General features: G+C 42.3%; 1 pseudogene; it reads left to right on the plus strand.

Moving 5' to 3' along the window:
• The first annotated feature begins 9,669 nt into the window (after window positions 1–9,669).
• On the plus strand, window positions 9,670–11,972 carry LOC119309523 (annotated as a pseudogene).
• The last annotated feature ends 1,096 nt before the right edge of the window (window positions 11,973–13,068 follow it).

Below are 13,068 nucleotides of genomic sequence, written 5' to 3' on the forward strand. Positions count from 1 at the left end.
CAAATGAAGAGATTATGGTAGGGTACGAAACCACCTCAAACTTATTCTTTGGGATCGATCTATTCAAGAGTTCGTACTAGAATAACACCTTAAGACACAAATCAACCAAAAACCCTAATGTCACCTAGATACTCCATTGTCACCTCAAGTATCCGTGGGGATGATTATACGATATGCATCACACAATCTTAGATTCATCTATTCAACCATCACAAAGTACTTCAAAGAGTGCCCCAAAGTTTCTACCGGAGAGTCAAGAAAACGTGTGCCAACCCCTATGCATAGGTTCATGGGCGGAACCCGCAAGCTGGTCACCAAAACATACATCAAGTGGCACGTGATATCCCATTGTCACCACAGATAAACACGGCAAGACATACATCAAGTGTTCTCAAATCAATGACTCAATCCGGTAAGATAACTTCAAGAGGGAAACTCAATTCATCACAAGAGAGTAGAGGGGGGAGAAACATCATAAGATCCAACTATAATAGCAAAGCTCGCAATACATCAAGATCGTGCCATAGAGAGAACACAAGAGAGAGAGATCAAACACATAGCTACTGGTACATACCCTCAGCCCCGAGGGTGAACTACTCCCTCCTCGTCATGGATAGCCCCAGGATGATGAAGATGGCCACCGGTGATAGGTTCCCCCTCCGGCAGGGTGCCAGAACGGGCTCCTGAGAGGTTTTTGGTGGCTACAGAGGCTTGCGGCGGCGGAACTCCCAATCTATCTTCTCCGTGGATGTTTTTAGGGTACGTGGGACTATATAGGCGAAAGAAGTCGGTCGGGAGGTGCTCGAGGGGCCCACGAGACAGGGGGTGCGCCCAGTAGGGGGGGCGCCCCTATCTCCTGGCCTCCTCGAGGATCTTCTGACGTGAACTCCAAGTCTCCAGGATCATATTCTTCCAAAAAATCACGCTGCCGAAGGTTTCATTCCGTTTGGACTCCGTTTGATATTCCTTTTCTTCGAAATATTGAAACAAGCAATAAAACAGCAATATGGGTTGGGCCTCCGGTTAATAGGTTATTCCCAAAAGTAATATAAAAGTGTATAATAAAGCCCATAATCATTCAAAACAGATAATAAAATAGCATGAATGCTTCATAAATTATAGATATGTTGGAGACGTATCATCATCCCCGAGCTTAATTCCTACTCGTCCCCGAGTAGGTAAATGATAAAAGAAAGAATTTATGAAGTGTGAATGCTAGAAGGTGCACAAGTTTGATCATTCATAATTTCAATCACCTTTTCTAGCATGATAATATGTCATAACAATAGTTCATCTCATAAAACTTCTCACGATAAAGTAACAAGCAGTTCACATGTCAAAGCATAGACCATAAACTTTCTTGAAAACTAGCAAACTTCATTCTCAGTCATCAAACAATTGCAATTCATCTTATTTTCAGGAATAGCAAACTCCACATACTCAACTATCATATAGTCTTCTACAATTGCTAACACTCACGCAATACTAATGGTTATGGAGTTTCAATCGGACACTGAGAAAGATAGGGGCTTATAGTGTTGTCTCCCAACGTATTCACCTTTGGGTGATGTCAACAATAATAGTTCATGCTAACTTACATTCAATTGGATATATATATCAGGATCACCCCAACACAAAGTGCTTGCCAAAGGATAAAATGAAAAAGGGAAAGGTGAAGATCACCTTGACTCTTGCATAAAGTAAAAGATAGGCCCTTCGGAGAGGGAAGTAGAGGTTGTCATGCGCTTTTAGGGTTGGATACACAAAATCTTAATGCGAAAGAATGTCACTTTATATTTCCCCTTGTATATGGACCTTTATTATGCAGTCTATCGCTTTTATTGCTTCCATAACAAGATCATACAAAGCTTATTTTCTCCCCACTAATAAGTCATGCATATTTAGAGAGCAATTTTTATTGCTTGCACCGATGAGAACTTACTTGAAGGATCTTACTCAATCCATAGGTAGGCATGGTGGACTCTCATGGCAAAACTGGGTTTAAGGATGTTTGGAAGCACAAGTAGTATCTCTACTTGGTGCAAGGAATTCTGGCTAGCATGAGGGGGAAAGGCAAGCTCAACATGTTTGAATGATCCATGACAATATACTTTAACTGAGATGTCGGAAAACACAAACTATTACGTTGTCTTCCTTGTCCAACATCAACTCTTTAGCATGTCATACTTAATGAGTGCTCCCAATTATAAAAGATGTCTAGGATAGTATATTTATATGTGAAATCTCTCTTCCTTCAATATTCTTTCATGAATTGTTCAAATGACCAATACAATGCTTGCTAACCTTCAATAAATTTACAACCTCTACTTCTTAGATGTGAAGTCATTAATCCCCATGGGATAAGAAAATGAGGCATATATAATTTCAGATTTATGACATTCAACTCATTCAAACATTTACTGGTAGGATATAAGTGAAGCACACGAGTAAATGACAAACTACTCCAACAAGATATAAGTGATGATCAATGAGTAGCTAAATAATTATGTAACTATGCGAAGACTCTCTCTCATTAAAGAATTTCAGATCTTGGTATTTTATTCAAACAGAAAGCAAAACAAAATAAAATGACATTGCAAGGATAGCACAACTCATGTGAAGAAGCAAAAACTTAGGCTCAACCGATACTAACCGATAGTTGTTGGAGAAGAAAGGCGGGATGCCTACCGGGGCATCCCCAAGCTTAGATGCTTGAGACTTCTTGAAATATTATATTTGGGTGCCTTGGGCATCCCCAAGCTTGAACTTTTGTGTCTCCTTAATTCCTCTCATATCATGGTTTCTCTATTTATCAAAAGCTTCATTCACACCAAACTCAACAAGAACTCGTGAGATAGGTTAGTATAAACCAATGCAAAACCTTATCATTTTCTACTGTAACAAATCACTAAAATTATTATTCAACATTGAATACTAAATGCCTCTGCATATTTAATACTCCTATCCTGAAATAGAATCATTAAACAAGCAAACATATGCAAACAGTGCAAACATAATAGCAATCTGCCAAAACAGTACAGTGTGTAAAGAATGCAAGAGTATCAATACTTCCCTAACTCCACAAATTATGAGGGAAAATTACCACTATAGTAAATTTATCAGATCTAAATATGCAAAAAGTTTCAACATTATACCATTCTCTGACTTTTCTAGGGAATTTTTGCAACAACGGTAAACTTTTTGTTTTCAAACAGCAACATGTATACTAGCAAAATAAGCATGGTAAAGGCTATCCTCGACATTTTTATTGAAAATAAAGATGCAAAATATTATTCTAAATAACAGCAAGCAAATACTAACAAAAGAAAATGACGCTCCAAGCAAAACACATATCATGTGGTGAATAAAAATATAGCTCCAAGTAAAGTTACCGATGAACAAAGACGAAAGAGGGGATGCCTTCCGGGGCATCCCCAAGCTTAGGCTCTTGGTTGTCCTTGAATATTACCTTGGGGTGCTTTGGGCATCCCCAAGCTTAGGCTCTTGGTTGTCCTTGAATATTACCTTGGGGTGCCTTGGGCATCCCCAAGCTTAGGCTCTTACCACTCCTTATTCCATAGTCTATCGAATCTTTACCCAAAACTTGAAAACTCCACAACACAAAACTCAACAGAAAACTCGTAAGCTCCGTTAGTATAAGAAAGTAAAACAACCACTTAGGTACTTTAATGAACTCATTCTTAATTCATATTGGTGTAATATCTACTGTATTCCAACTTATCTATGGTTCATACCACTTAATACTAGCCATAGATGCATCAAAATAAGCAAACAACACACAGAAAACGGAATCTGTCAAAAGCAGAACAATCTGTAGTAATCTGTATCAAACGTATACTTATGGAACTCCAAAAAATCCTACCAAATTAGTAAGTCCTAAGAAATTTGTGTACCAATCCAGATCAAAAATAATCAGACCATACGCACGTTTCTGTGAATTAACAAAACTAATTTACTGGATGCAAAAGTTTCTGATTTTCAGCAGGATCAACACAACTATCACCGTAAGCTATCCTAAAGGTCTTACTTGGCACTTTATTTAGATAAAAGCCATAAAACATGATTACTACAGTAGCATAATCATGTGGACACACAAAAGCAGTAAGGATAAATATTGGGTTGTCTCCCAACAAGCGTTTTTCTTTAATGCCTTTCTAGCTAGGCATGACGATGACAATGATGCTCACATAAAAGATAAGAATTAAACATAACGGGAGCATCATGAAGCATATGACTAGCACATTTAAGTCTAACCCACTTCCTATGCATAGGGATTTTGTGAGCAAACAACTTATGGGAACAATAATCAACTAGCATAGGACGGCAAAACAAGCATAACTTCAAGATTTTCAACACATAGAGAGGAAACTTGACATTATTGCAATTCCTACAAGCATATATTCCTCCCTCATAATAATTTTTAGTAGAATCATGAATGAATTCAACAATACAACCATCACCAAAAGCATTCTTTTCATGATCTACAAGCATAGAAAATTTACTACTCTCCACATAAGCAAAATTCTTCTCATTCGGAATAGTGGGAGTATCATAAGAGACTTGAACACTAAAAATTGTTTCCACATTAAAAGAGTAATGTTCAGAAAAAGGGTAATCATAATCATGACAATTTTTATAAATATAATCATCACTACTTTTTATAGCATAAGTTTCATCACAATAATCATCATAAGTAGCAACTTCGTTCTCATCATAATCGATTGAAACCTCTCCCAATATAGTGGAATCATCACTAAATAAAGTTGACTCTATTCCAAATCCATTTTCATATTCATCACAATAAAATTCAACATCCTCCAAAATAGTGGGATCACTACTTCCTAAAGTTGACACTCTTCCCAACCCACTTTCATCAATATAATCATCATAGGTAGGAGGCATGCTATCATCATAACAACTTTGCATATCAAAACTTGGGATGCTAAAAATATCATCTTCATTAAACGTAGCATCCCCAAGCTTGGGACAAACATTAATTTCAGCAAATATATTCTCAAATATGTCATTCTCATCAAACATAGCTTCCCCAAGCTTGGGCCTTTTCATATCATAAGCATAATCACTCTCATCATTAATAGTATGGATAGCACCAATAGTATAACAATTATCATCATCACAATGAGTAGTAGGAGCAACATCATTTGGAAGGGATACCTTTTTACCTTTGTTGCCCCTTATTTTCCTTTTCTTCTTCACATTATGTGTGGGTTCAACCTTCTTCTTTGAGCTCCTTATAGATGAGATTGGTTGAATAGAAGGCTCCTCCTCGTTACCTGATTCATCATAAGAAATAATAGGAGGAGATTGGGAAGTCTCTTCCCTTTCATTAGTATTCTCATCATCTTCTATTTGCTTTCTTTTATTTAGGTAATTGGCAATATAAGGATTTTCAATGCAATTCTCCGCACAAAACATATAAATCTTTTCTAGATCAATATCAAGGAAATGCTCAAGATTAAATTCTGGAATAGGCTTAGTTAAACGTTTCAACTCTTGATAACCCAAAAGCAAATTAAGTTCATTATAATGTGCAAGGGAGATCAACTCATCACAATTTTTGGACACAATTCGGTCTTGAAACAATTTACATTTGAGATGTAAATGACCACGTTCATTGCAAAGTTCACAAGTACGGCAAAGGAAATTTAAATTTTCAGAACTCACATCTAGCCTTTCTTGCAACCATTTAGTTTCTAAATGCTTATGCCTCTTGCAATATATATCTTCTCTATTTGGTGTGTTCATGCAAACATGCACTCCACAAAAGTTGACATGCTTATAGGAGATATTTTCATCATGACTAGAGCCATCATCATTAGTACTAAGGATATTCAAGGAGTTCATACTAACAACATTGCAATCATGCTCATGATTCAAAGATTCAGTACCAAGCATTTTAATGCACTCTTCTTCTAGCACTTGAGCACAATTTTCCTTTCCATCATACTCACAAAATATATTAAAAAGACGAAGCGTATGAGACAAACTTAACTCCATTTTTTGTAGTTTTCTTTTATAAACTAAATTAGTGATAAAACAAGAAACAAAAAGATTCGATTGCAAGATCTAAAGATATACCTTCAAGCACTCACCTCCCCGGCAATGGCGCCAGAAAAGAGCTTAGTTGACGGGGTGTGAGTGCCGCTTACCTAGCCTCCCCGGTAATGGCGCCAGAAAAGAGCTCGATGTCTACTACACAACGTTCTTCTTGTAGACGTTGTTGGGCCTGCAAGTGCACAGGTTTGTAGGACAGTAGCAAATTTCCCTCAAGTGGATGACCTAAGGTTTATCAATCCGTAGGAGGCGTAGGATGAAGATGGTCTCTCTCAAACAACCCTGCAACCAAATAACAAAAAGTCTCTTGTGTCCCCAACACACCCAATATAATGGTAAATTGTAAAGGTGCACTAGTTCGCCGAAGAGATGGTGATACAAGTGCAATATGGATAGTAGATAAAGGTTTTTGTAATCTGGAAATATAAAAACAGCAAGGTAACTAATGATAAAAGTGAGTGTAAACAGTATTGCAATGATAGGAAACAAGGCCTAGGGTTCATACTTTCACTAGTGCAAGTTCTCTCAACATTAATAACATAGATAAATCATATAACAATCCCTCAACATGCAACAAAGAGTCACTCCAAAGCCACTAATAGCGGAGAACAAATGAAGAGATTATGGTAGGGTACGAAACCACCTCAAAGTTATTCTTTTGGATCGATCTATTCAAGAGTTTGTACTAGAATAACACCTTAAGACACAAATCAACCAAAACCCTAATGTCACCTAGATACTCCATTGTCACCTCAAGTATCCGTGGGCATGATTATACGATTTGCATCACACAATCTCAGATTCATCTATTCAACCATCACAAAGTACTTTAAAGAGTGCCCCAAAGTTTCTACCGGAGAGTCAAGAAAATGTGTGCCAACCCCTATGCATAGGTTCATGGGCGGAACCTGCAAGTTGGTCACCAAAACATACATCAAGTGGCACCTGATATCCCATTGTCACCACAGATAAACACGGCAAGACATACATCAAGTGTTCTCAAATCAAAGACTCAATCCGATAAGATAACTTCAAGAGGGAAACTCAATTCATCACAAGAGAGTAGAGGGGGGAGAAACATCATAAGATCCAACTATAATAGCAAAGCTTGCGATACATCAAGATCATGCCATAGAGAGAACACGAGAGAGAGAGAGAGAGAGAGAGAGAGAGAGAGATCAAACACATAGCTACTGGTACATATCCTCAGCCCCGAGGGTGAACTACTCCCTCCTCGTCATGGATAGCGCCGGGATGATGAAGATGGCCACCGGTGATGGGTTCCCCCTCCGGCAGGGTGCCGGAACGGGCTCCCGAGAGGTTTTTGGTGGCTACAGAGGCTTGCGGTGGCGGAACTCCCAATCTATCTTCTCCGTGGATGTTTTTAGGGTACGTGGGACTATATAGGCAAAAGAAGTCGGTCGGGAGGTGCTCGAGGGGCCCACGAGACAGGGGGCGCGCCCTCCTATATCCTGGCCTCCTCGAGGATCTTCTCACGTGAACTCCAAGTCTCTAGGATCATATTCTTCCAAAAAATCACGCTGCCGAAGGTTTCATTCCGTTTGGACTCCGTTTGATATTCTTTTTCTTCAAAATACTGAAACAGGCAATAAAACAACAATATGGGCTAGGCCTCCGGTTAATAGGTTAGTCCCAAAAGTAATATAAAAGTGTATAATAAAGCCCATAATCATTCAAAACATATAATAAAATATCATGAATGCTTCATAAATTATAGATACATTGGAATAGTAGTCTATCATCCCTATTAAGCCAGGCTATCACATACACCCTCACTCAGAGAAACCGACATCCTCGTTGGGCCACAGGAACGTTCCGTCTTGGCACAAACGTCTGTGCTTCCAGTCCGGCACATGTGCCATGCCGTGTGCCACGACGGGTCACAAATGCCATGCACAACATGTCCGCGCACCTGTCCGCAAACATCCGTATAACCGCGAGGGTCGGCTCTGATATCAACTTGTAACACCTCGGACACACCCGCCGGTGGTCGCTACTCCTGGCGGGATCTAGACTGGCCCCACAGATCAATACTAGTCTTTTCTGCGTACTTTGTCCTCACTCGTGCGCACCAGGGAGCAACTTCCCGGTCGGTCACTCATCCTGAAATTACTCCAAGCTAAGCACGCTTAACTTTGGAGTTCTGTCCGAATGGGCTTCCGAAAAAGAAGGAATCCTTATTGATATGAGTAGTCTATCATCCCTATTAAGCCAGACTATCACAACAGTTTACCACCTCGGTCATATTGTCGTAGTGATTAGGCGAAGCCTTGCGTGGATCACATCACCAAGACCGTCGCCACGCCGTCGTGCTGACGGAACTTTCCCTCGACCCTCTACTGGATCAAGAGCTCGAGGGACGTCATCGTGCTGAACTTATGCTGAACACGGAGGTGCCGTACGTTCGATACTTGGATCGGTTGGATCATGAAGACGTTCGACTATATCATTCGTGTTAACTAACGCTTCCGCTTTCAGTCTACGAGGGTACATGGACACACTCTCCCCGCTTGTTGCTATACTTCTCCTAGATAGATATTGCGTGATTGTAGGAAAAAAATTCTATGTTCCCCAACAAGTACAACATATATACTTTGAAACAAATGTTAGTAAATTATTTTAAAAATGATAAAAATTTATGAGAAATATCCATATAAAAAAATGTATATTGTGCGTGAAAAAATGTAGACGCATGTTGAAAAAAATAAAAAGGAAAAAACTAAAAAAACTGATAAAAACTGGATAGAGAATGAAAACCTAGAAAACCGACAAAAGTACAAAGAAACCAAAATATAAAGAAAAAATAAAAACAAAAAAGAAGACAAAAAACAAATGGAAAACAAAAAGAAAATGCACTGATACCTGCTCCCAGGAACCCCTATTGGGCCGGCCCATCCTTATGTACCGCTTTAGGCGAGACATAGCTCTCGCGGCTAGCAGACCCAAAACCCAACGTCTGCCTTGGATCCCGCCTAAGGGGTTGGTTTTAAGAAATTTTGATGGTGCAGTTTTAAGAAATGATGGAAGGACCTGTTGCGGCTATTTGCCGAGACCAAAGCGGCCTCTATCTTGGCTCGTGTTTTGTTGCATTTAGTGGCATAATAGATGCACGACTCTAAAGACCTACCGTGACGGTAAGCTCAAGAGCAAGACCTTGTCTATGATGTACTAGTCAGACGGATCCTAATAGCATTGGATTGTGCCACAATTGTAAAGAATATCTCGGATAAAGTGGGTGGACATCATGGAGCCATAGTCAATCAATGCTTGTGTAATTTCAACGAATGCAACTTCACCTATAATAGTCAAGGTAGCAATCATGAAGTTGAAGTTTAACCAAATGTTGTCTAGATTTAAATTTTGGACGTCATGTTCGGCTTGTTGTGCCACATGATCACGTAACAACTTCTCTGAACATCGTTGATCACTAAAATGCAGCGAAGTTCTCTAAAAAAAACTAGTACTATTTGTAGCAAAAAATTTATACTTTCTGTGTTTTTCCATCAAAAATGGACAATGGTTTTTCAGCTCCCGGGTGCCCCTAGACCCTCTATGAACTGTAAGTTAAAGAAAACAGAAAATAAATTCAAAAAATCTGAAACTTTGCAACATCAACTATGCTCAAACTTTGTAGGTGTTTACAAATTTTCATAACAAAATATCATGTTGAGCTCTTCGAATATCACAAGTTTGAGATTTCGGTGCTAAAAGTGCTAAGGCTGCATACAGTATGCCGCTGGATTTTACGTATATTCTATCTTTGATCTTCTGTTTTACTCCCTTCCTTTCTAAATATAAGGCTTTTTAGATATTTCAATACGGAGTACATACGGTTGTATTTAGACATATTTTCAAGTGTAGATTCATTCATTTTGCTCCGTACGTAGTTCGTATTGGAATCTATAAAATGGCTTATATTTAGAAACAGAAGGAGTAGGAAACAAGACACAAGGACTTCGGAGTCTCACCATGTGGTAACCGTTGTCCTGATCGTTGGTCCTATATTTGCAGGTATGTAGATGAGTGTAGTCGCCCTTATATTATTTGTTTTGAAAAGGAAAATATATTAATATCGCGATGATACCAATTACACACAGCCTCTGCACGTATAAGATGTTGTTAAGACATCTAGAATGCACACAGCCAAAAGAGAAAATAAAAAGAAAGGAAAAAATAAAAGTCCCGCCACAGCACTCAACTCCTTTGAATAGCAGCACTCAACTCCTTTGAATAGCAGCACTCATACCACCACCAAATACAACACCCGGAAAACATAAAAGGTCTCCAAAAGCAACACCTCCAAGAAGGGAATAGTGCACAAGCGCCATCGTTGCCCGATCCAAGATCTTAGGTTTTCAGCCTGGAGAAAGTCCGCGCTCTCAAAACAATTCCTTCAGCAAGGCAGTCGCCAGGCACAACCAATGAAGGTCAGACCTTAAGTTTTCACCCTGAAAGTCACGACTCGATGCCCGAGGGGTACCACCAAAGATGAAATCCACAAATGTTGCCGCCCCACTTATCACTGCTACTCCTGAGAGTCATCTAACACCTGGCTGACTCCATCGCCTCCACAACTCCGTCCGTGTAACTGATCCTCCGACCTCGGCCACCATGACCTTATCCACTGTTGTCTCCATCATGAAAATCGAGAAGCCGACATGTCCTAAGGTGTCATCGGTCAACAGAGCTTTAGAACCTCGTAGGCTGGTATGGACGTGCACGACCAACAACTAATCAATCCAGATATCCTTAGCAAATTCTCCGGCGGCCGTTCCAGAACACGCCGATGGCCAGATAAAAAGGGCCGATCAAGCAGGACATTGCCTTGACGCGAGAAGAGCACGAGGACCACAACCGGGACTAGATGATAGATCGCGAGATCCGCCAGACCAGCCACAACCGGCCGACCGCCTCCGGTGGAGCAGGAGATCGCCACCGCCATAATCCTCGTGATGCATGGCAGAATCGGAAAACCTCCGCGAACCGTAGCCGCAGCCGATGAGAGGAAGCAGTTTGGCGCGATGGCAGCAGCCTGCTTTTGTCAGGTTCCGACGATGGACCATCGCCAGCACTCTAGATCGAGCCCACGACCGCCGCCTCCTACCATCCCCGCCGACTGCAGCAGGCCCACCGATGCGCCCCGGCCGCTGCTGCCCGCCATCACCGCCGCAGGGGACCAAGATCGGGCCGCCGCCACCTCAGATCCGAGATGCAGAGGAGGTCCACCGCCGCCACGCCACAGGGCCTTTGCCCGGCGATGGCGGAGGGAGGGGAGGCGCAGGAGGTCGAGGGGAAGCCCGGTGATGGCCGCCCGGTGCGGGCTGGCGGTGGCCGCATAGGGTCGAGAGAGTCGCCCTTATATACCATAATGATACACAGCATAGTCAAACTTGAAGTTGTGGCTACTTCTAAACAGATTATCTCGTCCAGGACCGATCATTTTATCCCTCCATGATGCAAGTGATATATTCCTAGAGATCAGGAAGATGGCCAAGTACAGTGGCTGTGAGTGGCTAGCTGTTGTAGCATTTCTACTTTTTGTGGCTTCCTGGATCCTTCTTCGGCTTTTTCAGTTTGCATGTGGTGCTACTTTACTTGATTAGAAAGCAGCATTACTTTACTAAGTTTTGTAGTGCATTTTGTTGATCAATTCAGTGATCTTGAGTCTTTTTCAGTTATGAAATAGCTATGATTCAGGACAAGGAGAACAAAAAATCTACAGAACCTCATACTACTATATTTTCAACGCACTCTTGTTTTCACTTCTGGTCTTTCACATATATTGGTGGGTACTGATTTACCGGATGGTTGTCAAACAAATTCAGTCCGGAGGTCATGTTGGTGAGTGTGTTTGATCCGGTCAGTGATTCTTTTCTTGCTTATTTCCTTGGTGTTAGATTTATTTTATTTCTCAGCAACATACTCTTATGGATTTATTATAAGCTACCCCTAATTCTGAACGCAAAAACAACCATGAAGATTAAGCTGAAGGTTGTTGGATGCTTAACTGAAGAACTGTATAGTTCGCAGTTGGGAATGAGAATGGTGCAAGCGGGTTGTATAAAGAATGAGAATGCTGCCGCCCCCTCCGCCGCCGTGGTGACTCCGGCCTCGGGTGCCGTCGCCGCCTCCGAGGGTCCCCCGTGCTTCAACTGCGGCGTGCCAGGCCACTTTCAGGTGGCTTGCCCCAACCCACCGACTTGTTACCTCTGCAAGGAGGCCGGGCACCCCGCGATTCTCTGTCCGGTGCGCCCGGTCACGGAGGAGATCATGATGTTCGGCCACGGCATCGAGGACATGGGCTTCTTCCACATCGAGGTGCCGGAGCTCCCGCCTCCCTCCCCCTCGCTCCTGGCCCTTGTGACGGTCATGGGGGAGGGTGTCGCCACTCCGGCTCTGATTGAGGCCGAGCTCAACCACCTCTGCCGATGCAAGTGGGATTGGCAAGTGACCTCCACCGCGCCCAACGCCTTCTCGGTGATCTTCCCCGACGCCATGAGCATGGGCTTCTGCACCCGCAGCGACAACATCACCTTGGCCCTCAACGGGATTATGGTGAACATCTCCGAGCCGAGGTGGGATCCCAAGGTCGTGGCGGTCCTGGACACTGCTTGGCTCCTCATCGCCGGCCTCCCTGACGTGGCCCGGTCTGAGCGGATCATTCGCAGTATGTCCAAGATCCTGGGCAAGGTGGTGGTGGTCGACGAGCTCTCTCTGCGCAAGGAGGAGGAGGTCTGGGTCAAGGTGAAATGCCTCGACGCCTCCAAGCTCCACACCACGCTTCGAGTCTTCTTCAACGACGACGGCTACGACCTCACCATCTGCCCCGAGCCGCTGAACCATATCGGCCGCCCCTGCCTCTCCGCTGACAGCCTCCAGGGGGGCGGGCCCGAGGATGCCAATGGCTCCCATCACCGTCGCCCCCGCCACTCCCGCTTCGACGACAACGAG

The sequence above is a fragment of the Triticum dicoccoides genome, chromosome 5B (assembly GCF_002162155.2).
Source record: "Triticum dicoccoides isolate Atlit2015 ecotype Zavitan chromosome 5B, WEW_v2.0, whole genome shotgun sequence".
Lineage (NCBI taxonomy): Eukaryota > Viridiplantae > Streptophyta > Magnoliopsida > Poales > Poaceae > Triticum > Triticum dicoccoides.